Source organism: Gymnogyps californianus, chromosome 2, assembly GCF_018139145.2.
Source record: "Gymnogyps californianus isolate 813 chromosome 2, ASM1813914v2, whole genome shotgun sequence".
Lineage (NCBI taxonomy): Eukaryota > Metazoa > Chordata > Aves > Accipitriformes > Cathartidae > Gymnogyps > Gymnogyps californianus.
This window is the reverse complement of record NC_059472.1, coordinates 115400025-115413176: the sequence shown is the minus strand read 5'-3', so window position 1 is coordinate 115413176 and position 13152 is coordinate 115400025. Positions and strand designations below refer to the sequence as shown.

Genomic DNA, 13152 nt, shown 5'->3' with positions numbered 1-13152 from the left:
ACAGCTTCTCTGTGAAGGTTAAAAAAAAAAAAATCTGAAAATATTTTTTTCTTTTCAATAAGTAAAATAGGATGACACAGCCAATACAGTTGCCAAGATGCTAAAGTACTGTGAAAACTACAAAGTTTTCAGTACTAAATTAGTCTTTCCTGATGAGAAAGCTGACGCTAAACCAGTACTAATATTCATTCATAACTAAGCAAAAAAATAAAGCACTTCCTTGCCAAAAAGTTTCCTCATATAGAGATAAATAAAATGCGCCAGTTCTTTACCTCTCCCTCTCCTTACCAAAGGAGTTATTTTCTGATAAAAGGACTTGCATTACTGCTTATACTATCTGTCAAGCTGTAGGAACACACTATGTGGCATAGTAAAAACAAAATTCCTTACAAGACCAGAGCTTAATACAGTAACTGGTATTATAATCCTAACGTTGAAATATTTAAGTTAAAGACAATTTAAGATAATTTTATCATACATTCGTGTAACATAAAACACAACGATGTATAAGCATAACAGGCAACACAAAACCTACAGGAAAATGGTCCTCAAGTCAGCAAATTCTGAATCGGCAACTTTTCAAGCGAGGATGTCCCTGGGCAGTATCCCACCCCAGACCCAGCACGGGCAGCATCCACCACACAGCGAACGGCCTGGCACACATACTCCAGGATCTACCCAGTCAGCATAGTAAACTATGCCTGACCTGAGTTCACTAAACACATCCTCTGGAAGCAATAAAAGACCTCAGGGTCTGGGAACTAAGTGTCATACTGATTTGCTCACCCACCATCACAAACTCCAACTTCATTTTTTATCTAGGCATAGACACAAATTGCTCTAGCCAACACCTCGGACAGAATATACAATTAACTGTAAAGACTGCTTTGGTACACCAAATATACAAAGTCTAATAAACTGAGAATATCTGGCATAAACCTGTATTAACCTGCAGGAGTATTAACAGAATTCTCTCAATGTGTTTTCTGTCAGTCCCAGCATAAACCCTGATAAAGAGCCAACACAGATAAACCCAACTTCTCTGAAGATGAGGTAATGCTGACTGTAAATTAGGAAAAAAAAAATTCCGAAAGAGCTGGAGACTGCCTCCAAAGCTTACCTGGACACATTTTTTAATATCGTTCTCTACTACAAATGAACCAAAAACATTCTGCTGACACACTCTCTCCCTCTTCTGTTTATATAACTGAAAGAACTAATTTTCATGAAATCTGCTTGTAGTGAACACATTACTAGTGATCTTCTGATAGTCATTGCTCCCTTTCCTGAAGGGCACTTAAATCCTTTCCCAGCTGCCCTCATTCTGTCTCTAGCTGTAACACATCATTGCCTCAGAAGCATTTTAAGGTTTCAATGCCTTTAAAAATATTTCTCAGTTAGTATGAAGTAATGTTCTGTTTGAAACAAATGTTCCTTGGTAGACATGAGGGAAAATTAAAAAAAAAAAAAAAAAAAAAAATCAAGAGGGCATACATTTGGGGGAATACACCATCTTAATTTCAAAGCTGATTCAGTTACTTGATATTATAGCCTGATCTTGAAAGTACAGAATTTGGAAAATGGAAGTATCTCCAGATGCAAATCCGTCTTGCAAATTTGGGTTTTAGCTAAACAAGAACCAGTATTATAAAGGCTTTGAATTTCACTAACACAAAACGTTAGTCTAGAGACTGGTCAACAACAGTCTACTACATCCTGCACATTGACGTGAATAGCATAAGCGGAATAAAAAGATAAATTCATATAAAATCGGGCTGACATGAAGCAGGCACACAGTTACAGAAAAAGGAGAGAATGAAAACTCAGTAATTTGTGTAGCCACAGAATCACAGAAATGTTGGTTGAAAGGGACCTTTGGAGGTCATCTAGTCCAAGCTCCTCCCAAAAGCAGGACTGGCATTGGACTTGACCAGTGCTAAACACTTGATCAGCTGAGGCTCTCAACAGCTGAGTCTTGAAAACCTCTAACAGTTTCTCTGGGTAACGTGCTAGTATGGCACTAACTCTTACAGACAGTTTTCCTACGGTTCAACCCAAGTTTCCCAGGCTTCCCCTTGTTATGCTACCTGCTGCTACTGAGATGTGTTTGGCTTCATCAGTCACTGCTTTAAGACTCAAGCTCAGCTGCACATATTGGTTAGCCAAAATTCAGGCATGAAAGGAAGCCATTAAAAAAAACAAAATTAGACTTGCCATAGCAAAAATTAACCTGCAACTATATTAAGGCAATTCCAGCCTTTCCTGAACTTTCAGTTTCAGAAAACTAGTTAAGACTCGTTGGGAGATCTTACTGGCATAACTCTGATATCCAACAATGCTCAGAGGTTTATAGGACCACCTGAAGACACCTGCCCTACACATAGTAGTAGCCTTTATAGTCATGAGAAGTTGCCTAGTGAATGATGCATCACGTAGTTTATAACCCTTCTTACTCCTTGACATGTTAGATCAGAGACACAGAATCTGAATCTTGAATCAGATGAAACAAAAATGTTTGATGCTGTACTTATTCAAATTGACCCAACTTATCTGTTTTCCTATTAATTATCTCACAGCATATTTGGGAATTTTAAGACTACTCTGCATACTTTCTCTACAGATGTTCTTATTCCAGTTAAAGCACAAAGTCCACAAAAATACTTTGGTTTTATAATCTTTAGCTTTAAAATAGGGAGGCAGAAATTTTTAAACTATATAAATAGGTACAACATGGTACTGGACACGCCTATTCAGAACTAAAATCTACTGAATAATAGAGGACTACAAAATAATCAAATACAAGCTAAAAGAACAGCAGTTTAACATTTGGAAAGGAGACTAAAATAGGAAAGATACATCATTTTCATTGACATGTGACATTCTAGTTAACATTCAGGTCACATTATATGATCAAAAGGCCCAAACATAGAACCATCATTTACAGAATTAAAAGCAATTGCTTCAAATCAAGTGGGTTGTGTCTGAGGAGCAGGCACAACTTAAAACTCATGGCTGCACACTGCACCAAGAGGCCCAGGCTCTGAATAGTGAGACTAATTAGTATGAACCAACATGAAGGTACCAAAGACCACCTGAAGAAGCCTAATGCTAAAAAAATGGTACCTTAGACACCAATTCTGATAACTGTTCAGTCCAAAGAAAGTTTTCCCTCAGCCAAGAAGTCTGTCCTTTGTTGTTCCTGACCTGCACAGGACTGTATTTCCTTTACATTTCATTTGTCTTCTGTGGCTCCCTTCCTCTCCTCTTCAGCTTTATTCCCGTGAAATTCCTGCAAACTAGTAAAGCACACCTTCCTACTCTGTCTATAGGATATCGTAAATCACCTCCACAATGCCTACTCCAATGTTCACTCCAACAGAGATTTCATCTAGTTACACAGTTAAAGATATACCTTATCTTACACTCTATCCTCTAGACTGAGTTCCTAGCTAGTTATTTACTGGAAAAAAAAAAAAAAAAGGCATTTAGATAGTGTTGCATTCGACAGGCACTAGAGACTTTAATCAAAATAAGACTGAAAAATTCAAACTGATGCACACCCACAAAATTCCCCGAACATAAGCACAAGATATTGTGTGTAACTTTTTGGCAATACTCTAGATTTTCAATTAAGCAACACAGCAGGAATTACAAGTTACAAATATGCAACACATTTAAAGACTGGGAAGACTTCCCATCGGAGGGGCAGGGCAGGACTTATCAGCGTACAGGAGAGAGCTCCTCACAAAGAGTTTGGTGTTATCAGAGAGTTCACGACTGGAGTAGCTCTACTTGACCCTGAAGTAGCAGCTCTTACCTACCCCTCAGGCCAAAAGAACACACAAGATGAATACACAAAATATACTTGAGTACAGCTTGTATGGCATACAAATTACTCTTATATTTATAATGCACATCTGGTTTCATACCAATGAGCCCTGAAATAACTTATCACCAAGATTTTGAAAGATAGGCCACCAAGCAGATGGCTAGATGTCAGACAAAAGCAAAGCAAGAAGAGCAATTAACTTGCCTTGGTTAGAAAGTGACTGGAAACACAAGTATTTGTGCTTTTGCTAGCAAATTAATGTTATTTTGTTTTGCCTACTTCCTGTTATTTCTTTCACATGGGGTTTAAGTTTTCTTTTCTACAAAATGATTACACAACTTAATTCTAAAGTCATGCTATTTACTTGAGTAAGAACTGCATTTGAAAAATATTTAGATTACTTCTCCCTGTAAAAAAGACAACCCATCAGGTTTTTTTTTTTTCATGCTTCCTTGAGAAAGATGTTTCCCCAATTTCCTATGCTCTAATGGTGACCTGACAAAAGTAACAGAGCAGTTGCACGCATCCTGCATTCATACTGGGCAATATTTTTCTCAGAACATTGGAAGAAGATGCTGAAGAGTGCAGGACACAGTTTGCAAGCTAAAAGGAGAAAGAAAAAAAAAAGTAAGTCAATCTTTTGGGTCAGTAGGACATCTTAGGGAACAGCAACGTCACCTTCCCCCATCCCAAGAGTGAGACTCACAGATTCAGAAAGTCAAATCAAAGTGCTCCAACCTTGGACTAATTTTTCCCGGCAGCTGAAGAAGCCCTGCTACTGAGCAGCGTCGTGCAGAACGCTGCTGCCCTTTCACAATCACTTCACTTCTTGCTCTACAAGAGCTGAGAAAATGGCAGAGTAAACAGCTTGTAAATTCAGTATCGGCATTGCCTTACTTTTATCTCCACTGCCACTTTCCCCTCTGGGTTCCTTCTTAACAGCATATCCCAGACTTTTTACTTCTAAAATGAGCAAATAAGACTTTGTGCCTGCATATGAGTATGCTCAAACCAGACATGGGAAACGGCATATGAAAGAACAGTTCTTCAGAGTTAAACTAAAGTGACTTTGAAAATATACTCCATGCTGAATTCATGACACACCTGAACACACATTTGCCAGAACTCAAGATGTGTGGAGTTCAGCTTTTGTTTACTCAAGACTGTGATCTTAAATATGCAACTATATTCTATTTTAAGAAAAATACTAAAAACTAACATGCAAAAAGGATGCACCATAACATTCCGAAGGTGTGCCTCAGATCTCAGCTGCACTCAAGATATTTAACCACTGCAAACTACAAAACTGAAGTGTGTGCATTTTATCACTGTTACGTCCTTAGAACATACAAAGAACAAGTATCTCAGTTACAGAATTGATGACACATCATCCCATTTGAGACCAATACATTCCGATTGATAGTGTTCACTTATTTAATTAATTACCAAACTAAGTTATTGTTTTCTTAAAAATAAAACATCACCTCTTTTTTGGTTTAGAAGTTCTAGACTAGTCTTGCCAAAGACCTGAAACTATGTCAGGATTTTAAGGTTAAATGCAATCAGCTCCCCACAGTTATAATATGTATACAGTATTTTTGCATGTTTTATGTATACGTAGACACACTGCAAAAGCAGGGATGGAGAAGAAGTGGGCATAAAGGGCAAGTGGTACAAAGACAGAGAAAAGACAATTAAAAAACCTCTGCCAAATTTGGTCTTAACTCTTCTTCATATCTATTACCTGCTCTCTGAAGCTGACTTTGTAGCCACCCAACACCAGCTCACAGAAATAAAGATTTCACTGCAAATTTTACTCCACTAAACACTAAATACTAAGCAACAAGGGCTTATAATCCATTCAGTTTCCCATATTTAAAACAAGTGTAGGCCAAATAAACCTTTTAGGCATCTAAAGCATATCTATTTTATCATGTCAGCATTTCTCTAAATACAATTCTTTAAAGAGACCAAACATCTTACTGATTGCCTCGAACATCAAGCACGATACCGGTTTACTACATAGGATACTCATACACATTTTTCTGTTTGTTTGTTTTCTTCAATTCAACAACAAACATATGCCCCATGGCTGCTAGCCAGATACTACTTGGACAAGAAAAGCTCTTCTTTTGCTAGCACAGAATTGCCCGACTCTCCCTGAAATATGTCAGTCATTTTATGTATTAGTGGGAAACACTTAGGATTCCGTCATGCCCTCAAAAACTATTCAACAAAATGGTGTGAAAGTTTTCTCCAGGCAAACTCAAGCCCTGGAAATTCTTCAGAGCTCTTAAGAAATACAGTGTTTTAAGAAACTGACATCCATTTTAGAATACAAGATAAACTTTTGTAAGATTTTTTACTCTTAAGTCCTATTTTAAAGCTCTTGAAGATGCTTCAAAACAAAAGGAGGTATCAGGTTTTACATATTAGCTCCATTTTTCTCCTTACAAGGCTTAAAGGACATTGTAAGGAAATAACTACCCAGTCCAAGCAGCAGCAAATTCTAGCAAAGATCTACATCTGAACCTTCAGTATAAAATTTTTATTCTAACACACCTCCACATAATTCATCTAGTTTTTCTGTCAGTGCTAGATAGAAATTAACTCCTGACGTCTGAAGTGATGCTGTTTCTGAAGTGATCAGGGCTTCAGCTGATGACTGAGTAGCTGATCTTAACATGAAAAGCATGATGTCATTACAAGTTATTCATTTGGTTCTTTACTAAGATTTTTTTTTTTCCCAACCTTTCATTTTTAATCTTATTCCTAGCTGAATTTAACACAGCAAGGCAGAGGGGTAATATACAAGTTGTCTTTTAACACGATCACTCAGGATTTCAAATTAAGAACAGATTTTTAGCAGATACAGTTTAATTAGAGAACATTTAACAAGCAACACATCTGTGATCCTTTAAAGTGACTCAGCTAAGTTGCTGGATGCTGCTGGCTAACCATGCGAAATCACAGTTTCTGCTGTCACCAGTGTGATTTACCATTACCAACCTCTTCTGCAAAAGCACTGATAATATTGTGCATGCTGACACCGTTCACTGAATGAAATCCATTAATCCTGCTTACTAGAAATTAGGTTTGGCCCTGTAAAACATTTCAACAAATACAGTTATTAAAACATATGTTTAACTAGGATGGTCTGATGAAGTTTAAAATGGTAAAGTCCAAATGCATTCTTTTGCGTGAAGGCCTAGAACAATTGGGCTAAACTAATTTTGAAAAACTCATGGCTAAACACTTGAGAATTTATGAAAATTAGAATGCATCACGTCAAGAAAACCACATTCTAGCCTAAATGCACCAAAAAGAATGCCTAATCCATCTGAACTAAGAGTTTAGAGATTCACAAATTTCAGCATCGTTAAAAAGGTCAAATATTTCTTTCTCAACATAGAAGTCTATAAAGAACAACATTCATCCTGAAAAAGTCTAACACGCATATAACAGAAAAATACTTAAAGTTAAGGATCTGTGTCATAATAAGAGGACCACTGGTGCATTTTACCCATAGTGTCTGGCCCTGAACACTATCAACAAACAAACAAAAACCCAATCACTCTGCATCTGGCCTACTTAAAACTGCAAAGCTGATGAAAAACATCTACTAAAAATAATAACAACCCTACTGGCTTATAAATAGAAATGAGCCTTCTCACAATGTTGGATTGACTAACAATCCCCCAAAACACCAGGATTTCCAGAACAAAATGACAGGTCTCATAGCAATTAATGCTCAACACAATCCTACATCACACTATAAAAGCCAAGATGACAAATACGCATAATAAAATTTACCGGCAACACTGTGCACAAATACTGCGATGGCCTTATACCTCTAAGCACACTAACATGATTTTTTTTGAAAAAAACTGTTTTTTCAAGTTTAGTATTTGTGGTGAATATTTTCCATGTTAAAGTCAATCACTGTATCTACTTACACCTGACTACCATGAAATTGGGAACTCACTCGATGTTAGCACTTCATCAGTGAGTAACTTTAACTGCTAGTGCAGATCAAACTGCTGTAAGCTTAACCAGTTCGCTCTGCAGATGTACCAGTGTAACCCTTAAGACAGTACCCTTAAGCCTTACACTTCAAGAATGAATGACCCACTTTTAATTCGGATGCTGAAATCGGGCAGTGCCTCTCCAAAGCTGCCTAAATTCAGTCCGACGCTAAAATTAAACCCCAGCATAACATTTTCCCATGACAGAAACCAGAGGCTTGCACGCCCGGGGTTTGCTCACACCGTTATCAGCAGGACGGACAGGTCACTGTACCTCCGCGAAGATGTACTTGCTGAACTAGGATCTCAGCAAGGGAGGAGAAAACAATCCTCCTCCAGCCTTCAGGTCCGCCAGCAGGAGAGGCGCCGGGGGCGCGGGAGGCCGGGGCGGAGCAGAGGCAGCACCCGCAGCTCTGCCGCTGAGCATCCCCCGAGCTCTCGCAGGCACACCCCTTCCCGGAGAGGGGACCCCCGCCCCGCCCGGCCGCCTCCCGGCACGTGACCTCCTCCTTCCTCCTCCTCCTCTCCCCGCCCCCGCCAAGCGCCGTTTGCTCCCCCCCTGCCCCAGCAGGACAGCGGGCGCCGTACCGGGGGGACAAAGCCGCCCTGACGGAGCGGGCCGCCCGCCGCCTCCCACCCCTCCCCGAGGGAGAGCGGCGGCACCGGCGCGGAGGAAGGGAGGGGAAGGGAGGGCAGGGCCGCAACGGCGGCGCCGCGCGCTGCCCCCCCGCCCGCACGGGCCGCCCTCGCGCCGCTCCCCTCAGCCGCGGCCTCCTCGCCGGGGCGCCGGTTCCCGCCGGAGGCGCGGCCAGGCCGCCCCTCCGCCAGCAACGCGCCCCGCATCCCTCTCGGCGTTTTCCCTCCCCTCGCCCCTTCCCCTCGCTCCCCGCTGCCGGGCCAGCGGCGGCGACGCTTACCCTGAGCGCGCCGCTCCGGCCCGAGGGAGAGGCCCGCACGGCACCCAGGCACCGCCGCAGGCCCCGGGGACTGGCGGGGCTGGGCCCGGCGCGGAAGGGGGCGGAGCCGGGCGCCGGAGGGGGCGGGGCTCAGCCCCTCGGTGGCGCGGCGGCGCGTGGTTTCGGTCTTAATTAAGCGTGAGGCCGCGGTGGCTCTGGGACGGTGCCGGTGCCTCACCGCCGCGGTCGCTGCCGGCTGCCGGCTCGGGCTGCGCCACGTCCCGGCCTGGCTGCGGTGCGAGGGCTCAGGGGACAAGCGGCGCTGGGGGCGGAGGGCGGGCAGAGCGCGGATGGCCCACGCGTGGCCGGCCCACGCGTGGCCGTGTGCCCCGCGGCGGGGGGGCGGGGCTCTTTTCTTTAAATGTGAACACCCCCAAATTGTAATGAAGCAGTCAAAACGAGCGGTGAGACTGATTATCTGTCGTTGGCCTAAATTCCACTTAAGCTCCTGTGTCTTGTCATAGCACAGTCCTTATATTTACAGAGATTAGCCCCAGAAAATCCAAGCGTGATTGGCATCATTGTGAAAACATGACAGAAACTCAACCAACCAGCCACTTAAGAAAACCATCCTTTCCTTTGGGGAAGCATGGTCTCCGTCCTTATGGAAGCCCAAAGCTTGTCAAATGCTTATATATGTCGTAAGGTTTGTCTGCAGTTCAGTGTTGCAGGCTAGATCCATGATACATCTCTTCCAACAAAAAATGTGCAGAGATAATGCGCTCTGCTGTACCTATCAAGTTATACAGAGAAAAGAAGAGCAAAATAAAATTCATCACAGCTGTTGCATTAGAGCAGGGAAACGGAGGAAGAAGGATTAAAGGAGAGGTCTAAGAAAAAAGGCTGCAACTATCCAGGTAGTGGTCACCCACCCCACCCTGCCTGGCTCCGCAAAACCCCACGCATCTTCAGGGAGATCAGTGCACAGCAGCTGCAGCAAGGTGATGCTGACTGCTGGGGTGTTCAACCTGGAGTTAGAACACAGCTGGAAACAAGTACCCTAAGCATTTATTAGAAAAAACATTATAGTGAATGATAGCCGAGGTGAATCGCTTCATCCTTGTTCCACAAACCCAGAACCCGCAATAAAATGCCCTGTCCTCTACTGCCTCTCATTAATGGGAAGGGAGAGGAATTCCTTTAGCTGTGAGGAAGTCTTGCAAGATCTTTTTTTTGCTAACCATTTTTTCTTAATCAAAGTCTGTAAACACACAATCACTTTATGTACTTTTATGCTTTTTACCCATGTTAGTTTACTTTGATTATCTTTGGGTTTTTTCAGAGTTATTGTACTAAAGATCACCTCAGGCTTTCAGGCAGGTAGCTATATTTAGGAATTATTGTTACTTTTCATAAAAATGCAAAGAGAAAGACTTTTGAATCTCAGTGGCAGCCTGTATTTGAATTACCTGTCACCAAATAGTTTTGGTACAAGTTGTTTAACACATTGCAAAACAAAAGCAGCAGCCCTCTGTCACTGCATCCATTGAAATAAATGTATCTTGAAATAAAGTCTGGTTGACATTTAGCTGAACAGATTAGAAGCATAATTTGTGAAAACACATGAAAAGCCACTGTTATTCAGGCCTCATGAGTGGTTATCAAACTACAAAAAAGCCCAGTGTTACATCTTGAATATGTAGCCAAGCTCAATAAATAGAGGCTAGCTTTCAGCTAACTAAAGCCTATGCAGGCTGTGTGTAACCATTAACATCACAAGTAAAGCAGAACTCTCAATATTCCTGCACATTCCTGATGGAATGAATTGTTATAAACCCATAAAGAAATATGATAGTTATAAACAGCTGAGACTCAGGCCTGATAGCCATACATGTTCACAGAACCAGCCAGCTGGCTGATTAATGGTAAAAAGGAGATCTGGCTGCGAGGAAAGGACTAAGTAGAAGGCAGTTAGATTGTAGCTTTAGAATGGCTCTTCTATTTTGTAATTATGCTAGATACAGGACTAGAAGAATAGCAAAATCCCCCAAACCTAAATTCCTGAAAATGTAGAAGTAATGTAAAGTTGCACTGAGATCAAAGAGAAAACATCTTTTTTAAACTATTCATATCAGCTAGTGCAACTTGTCTCTCTCCTCAAGCTGCTTGTGCTGTTGACAGCTCCTCTAGAGTACTGGTGAGAACTGGGAGAGGTTAAGCTATAGAGAGGTGGAGAGCTAGAGAAAGGGGTGGTTGACTTTAAGGGAAAGGCATGAGGCAACTATGGAAGGGAGGGGAAAAAGGGATCCTGGATCAGATCTAGGAGAGAAAAGAAATCTCTGTCTTAAGATAACAAATCGATCTCTGAAGATCTGTCGGATTAATGTTTGAGTCTCTTCCTCCTTCTAGGTGGCCTATCTCCTCTCTTCTGCTATCTTTGTCAAAATACTACCTTACAGAATCTCACTGGGGAGAAAATAGTGTTTCTTCTGCTTTTCCTGTTCTGCAGGGTGTACGGAGGGGATCCTGATGGGTGAAGAACTGTTTCAGTTCCTACTGCAAGGAGTCAAAGATATCACGTCTTGCATTATTCAAGGAAATTCAAGTAAGGTTTGTTGAGAAGACTTTACTAAGCTTTACTAAAAATAGTTACTAATTAAAGTGCTTAGCACAATATGCTAAGGCTATGTTTTCAAATCCACTGAAATTCTGAGAACCAAAATATCTTCTTCTGTATCACACACAGTATTATTACTGGATACCTTAATTTCGGATCATCTTAGTGAGCTAAATGACACCTTAATTTTGGGAGCTGATAGTCAACTTCTGCTTTTGGACAAGAAATTGAGAGATTTATGGATTTACATTTGGTAACCACTCAGGTAACTTTAGACAGATTAAATTATATAGAAGCTGGCTTTGCAAGTCCTTGTGAACAAGTTTAACCAAGCAATCTTGGGATTGCAATGCTGTCCAAAGAGAGGACATTTAGCAGTGCAGACTTGGAGAAAATGAGCTGAGCATGGGCTAATGGGCTAGTTTTTCCATGCTACGCAGAGGTATTTTCCTAACCTTCAGTGGATCTGAACGTAGGGAAGGACAGACAATGTTAGATCATGTAAGGAAGGACTCTGCAGTTTCTTCAATAGTGCTTTACTAACAAAGGCATGTCTCTCTCTCCTGATGCTGAAGTTTGAATGTGAGCAACTGAGTTTTGTGTGCAGGTAATGGAGTGCCTGCTCCACCTTCCAAAGGAGTGGAGCGGGTTGCACGTAGGTCTTGGGCAACATTCCACTTAAATTGTTACCTTGGACCGTGTTCACGTGTGCCTATTACAGGGCATTAAGGAAACAGTGTCTGTAATCTTCTGGAGCAAGAGAAGTGGAAAGAGAAGCACAGGATCAGGACCCATAGTTTACATCCTAAAGCCTTCCTCATTTGGTTTTCCTCTGCTTCTATTTAAATTCCTATTTTCAGTCTTTAGGTCTGCTCCCACGGTAAAAAGTGTGTGGCAATAATAGGTTCTTTGGCAGAATAAGTAGCCAGCAACCGGGACAGGTTAATATTTGTGTGTTGTTCTCAATACGCTTATTCTCAGCTTTATATTCTTTCTTTCTGGGGAAAGACCGTTAGGGTTCGGTACTTCTTTGAGGGCTGAAGGAATCCTAATTCCATATTCAAAAGTGCTATCGCCACTTGACAGATAATAGGTAAAATCTAATTAAAGCCACTGGATGTAAATTGCTTTCTAAAGATTCCTCAGCCTTAAGCTGTGGCAGGGGTAGGGCAAGAGGGATGCCAAATGGAGGCAAATATGCCTGAGCTCTTCCTAATGCTGCTCTTTAGAAAGAGGATGTGTCAGTCTGCAATACTGGTGGAGGGGAGTTCGGGATGGAGCAAGAAGGCCTTCTTGCCACTTGGCTTTCCCAGGGGATGGGTTGCGGTATAGAGCTTCCTAGCCTGTGCTGGAACTGAAATATGAGTTGTCATTTCAGCATGATCCCTCACCCAGGGCAGTTAGCAGGTCTAAAGGCAGAGCATCTCAGTTAGGGCAGGACACTGCTCTTTGCTGTCCACGCTGGCTTTGGGACATCAGTTAATTGTTCTCACAGCAGCTAATGCTCTAAGGTGAAGACTGGGTTCTGCAACAGTTATCTCTAATATGCCTCATTACATCAAGTAGATGGATGTAAGATGAGCCACTTTCTGATGTAAGAGTCTCAACTATTTCTTCCTGCTCTTTCATGCTGTGGTAAACAGCCGAAATGAGTTGGTTGGTTCCTGCAACAGAATATACACAAATAATCCTGTAGTTAAACATAGTGTCTAAAGATAGACACTAAGATGTACAAAGTCATTACACCCCCAAATCTCCTTTGAAATCAAAGGAACTGATCTGCTT

At 41.8% G+C, this 13152-nt stretch overlaps 1 protein-coding gene across 4 annotated transcripts in view; it reads right to left on the bottom strand.

Moving 5' to 3' along the window:
• The window catches only part of STARD3NL (STARD3 N-terminal like), a 36845-nt gene extending 28022 nt beyond the window's left edge, over positions 1-8823 (bottom strand). For all 4 annotated transcript variants that reach the window (XM_050915664.1, XM_050915665.1, XM_050915666.1 and 1 more), the window contains exon 1: positions 8772-8823. The gene's annotated coding sequence lies outside the window, so the exon portion shown is untranslated. The remainder of the gene's footprint in view (positions 1-8771) is intronic.
• Between the last annotated feature and the right edge of the window lie 4329 nt (positions 8824-13152).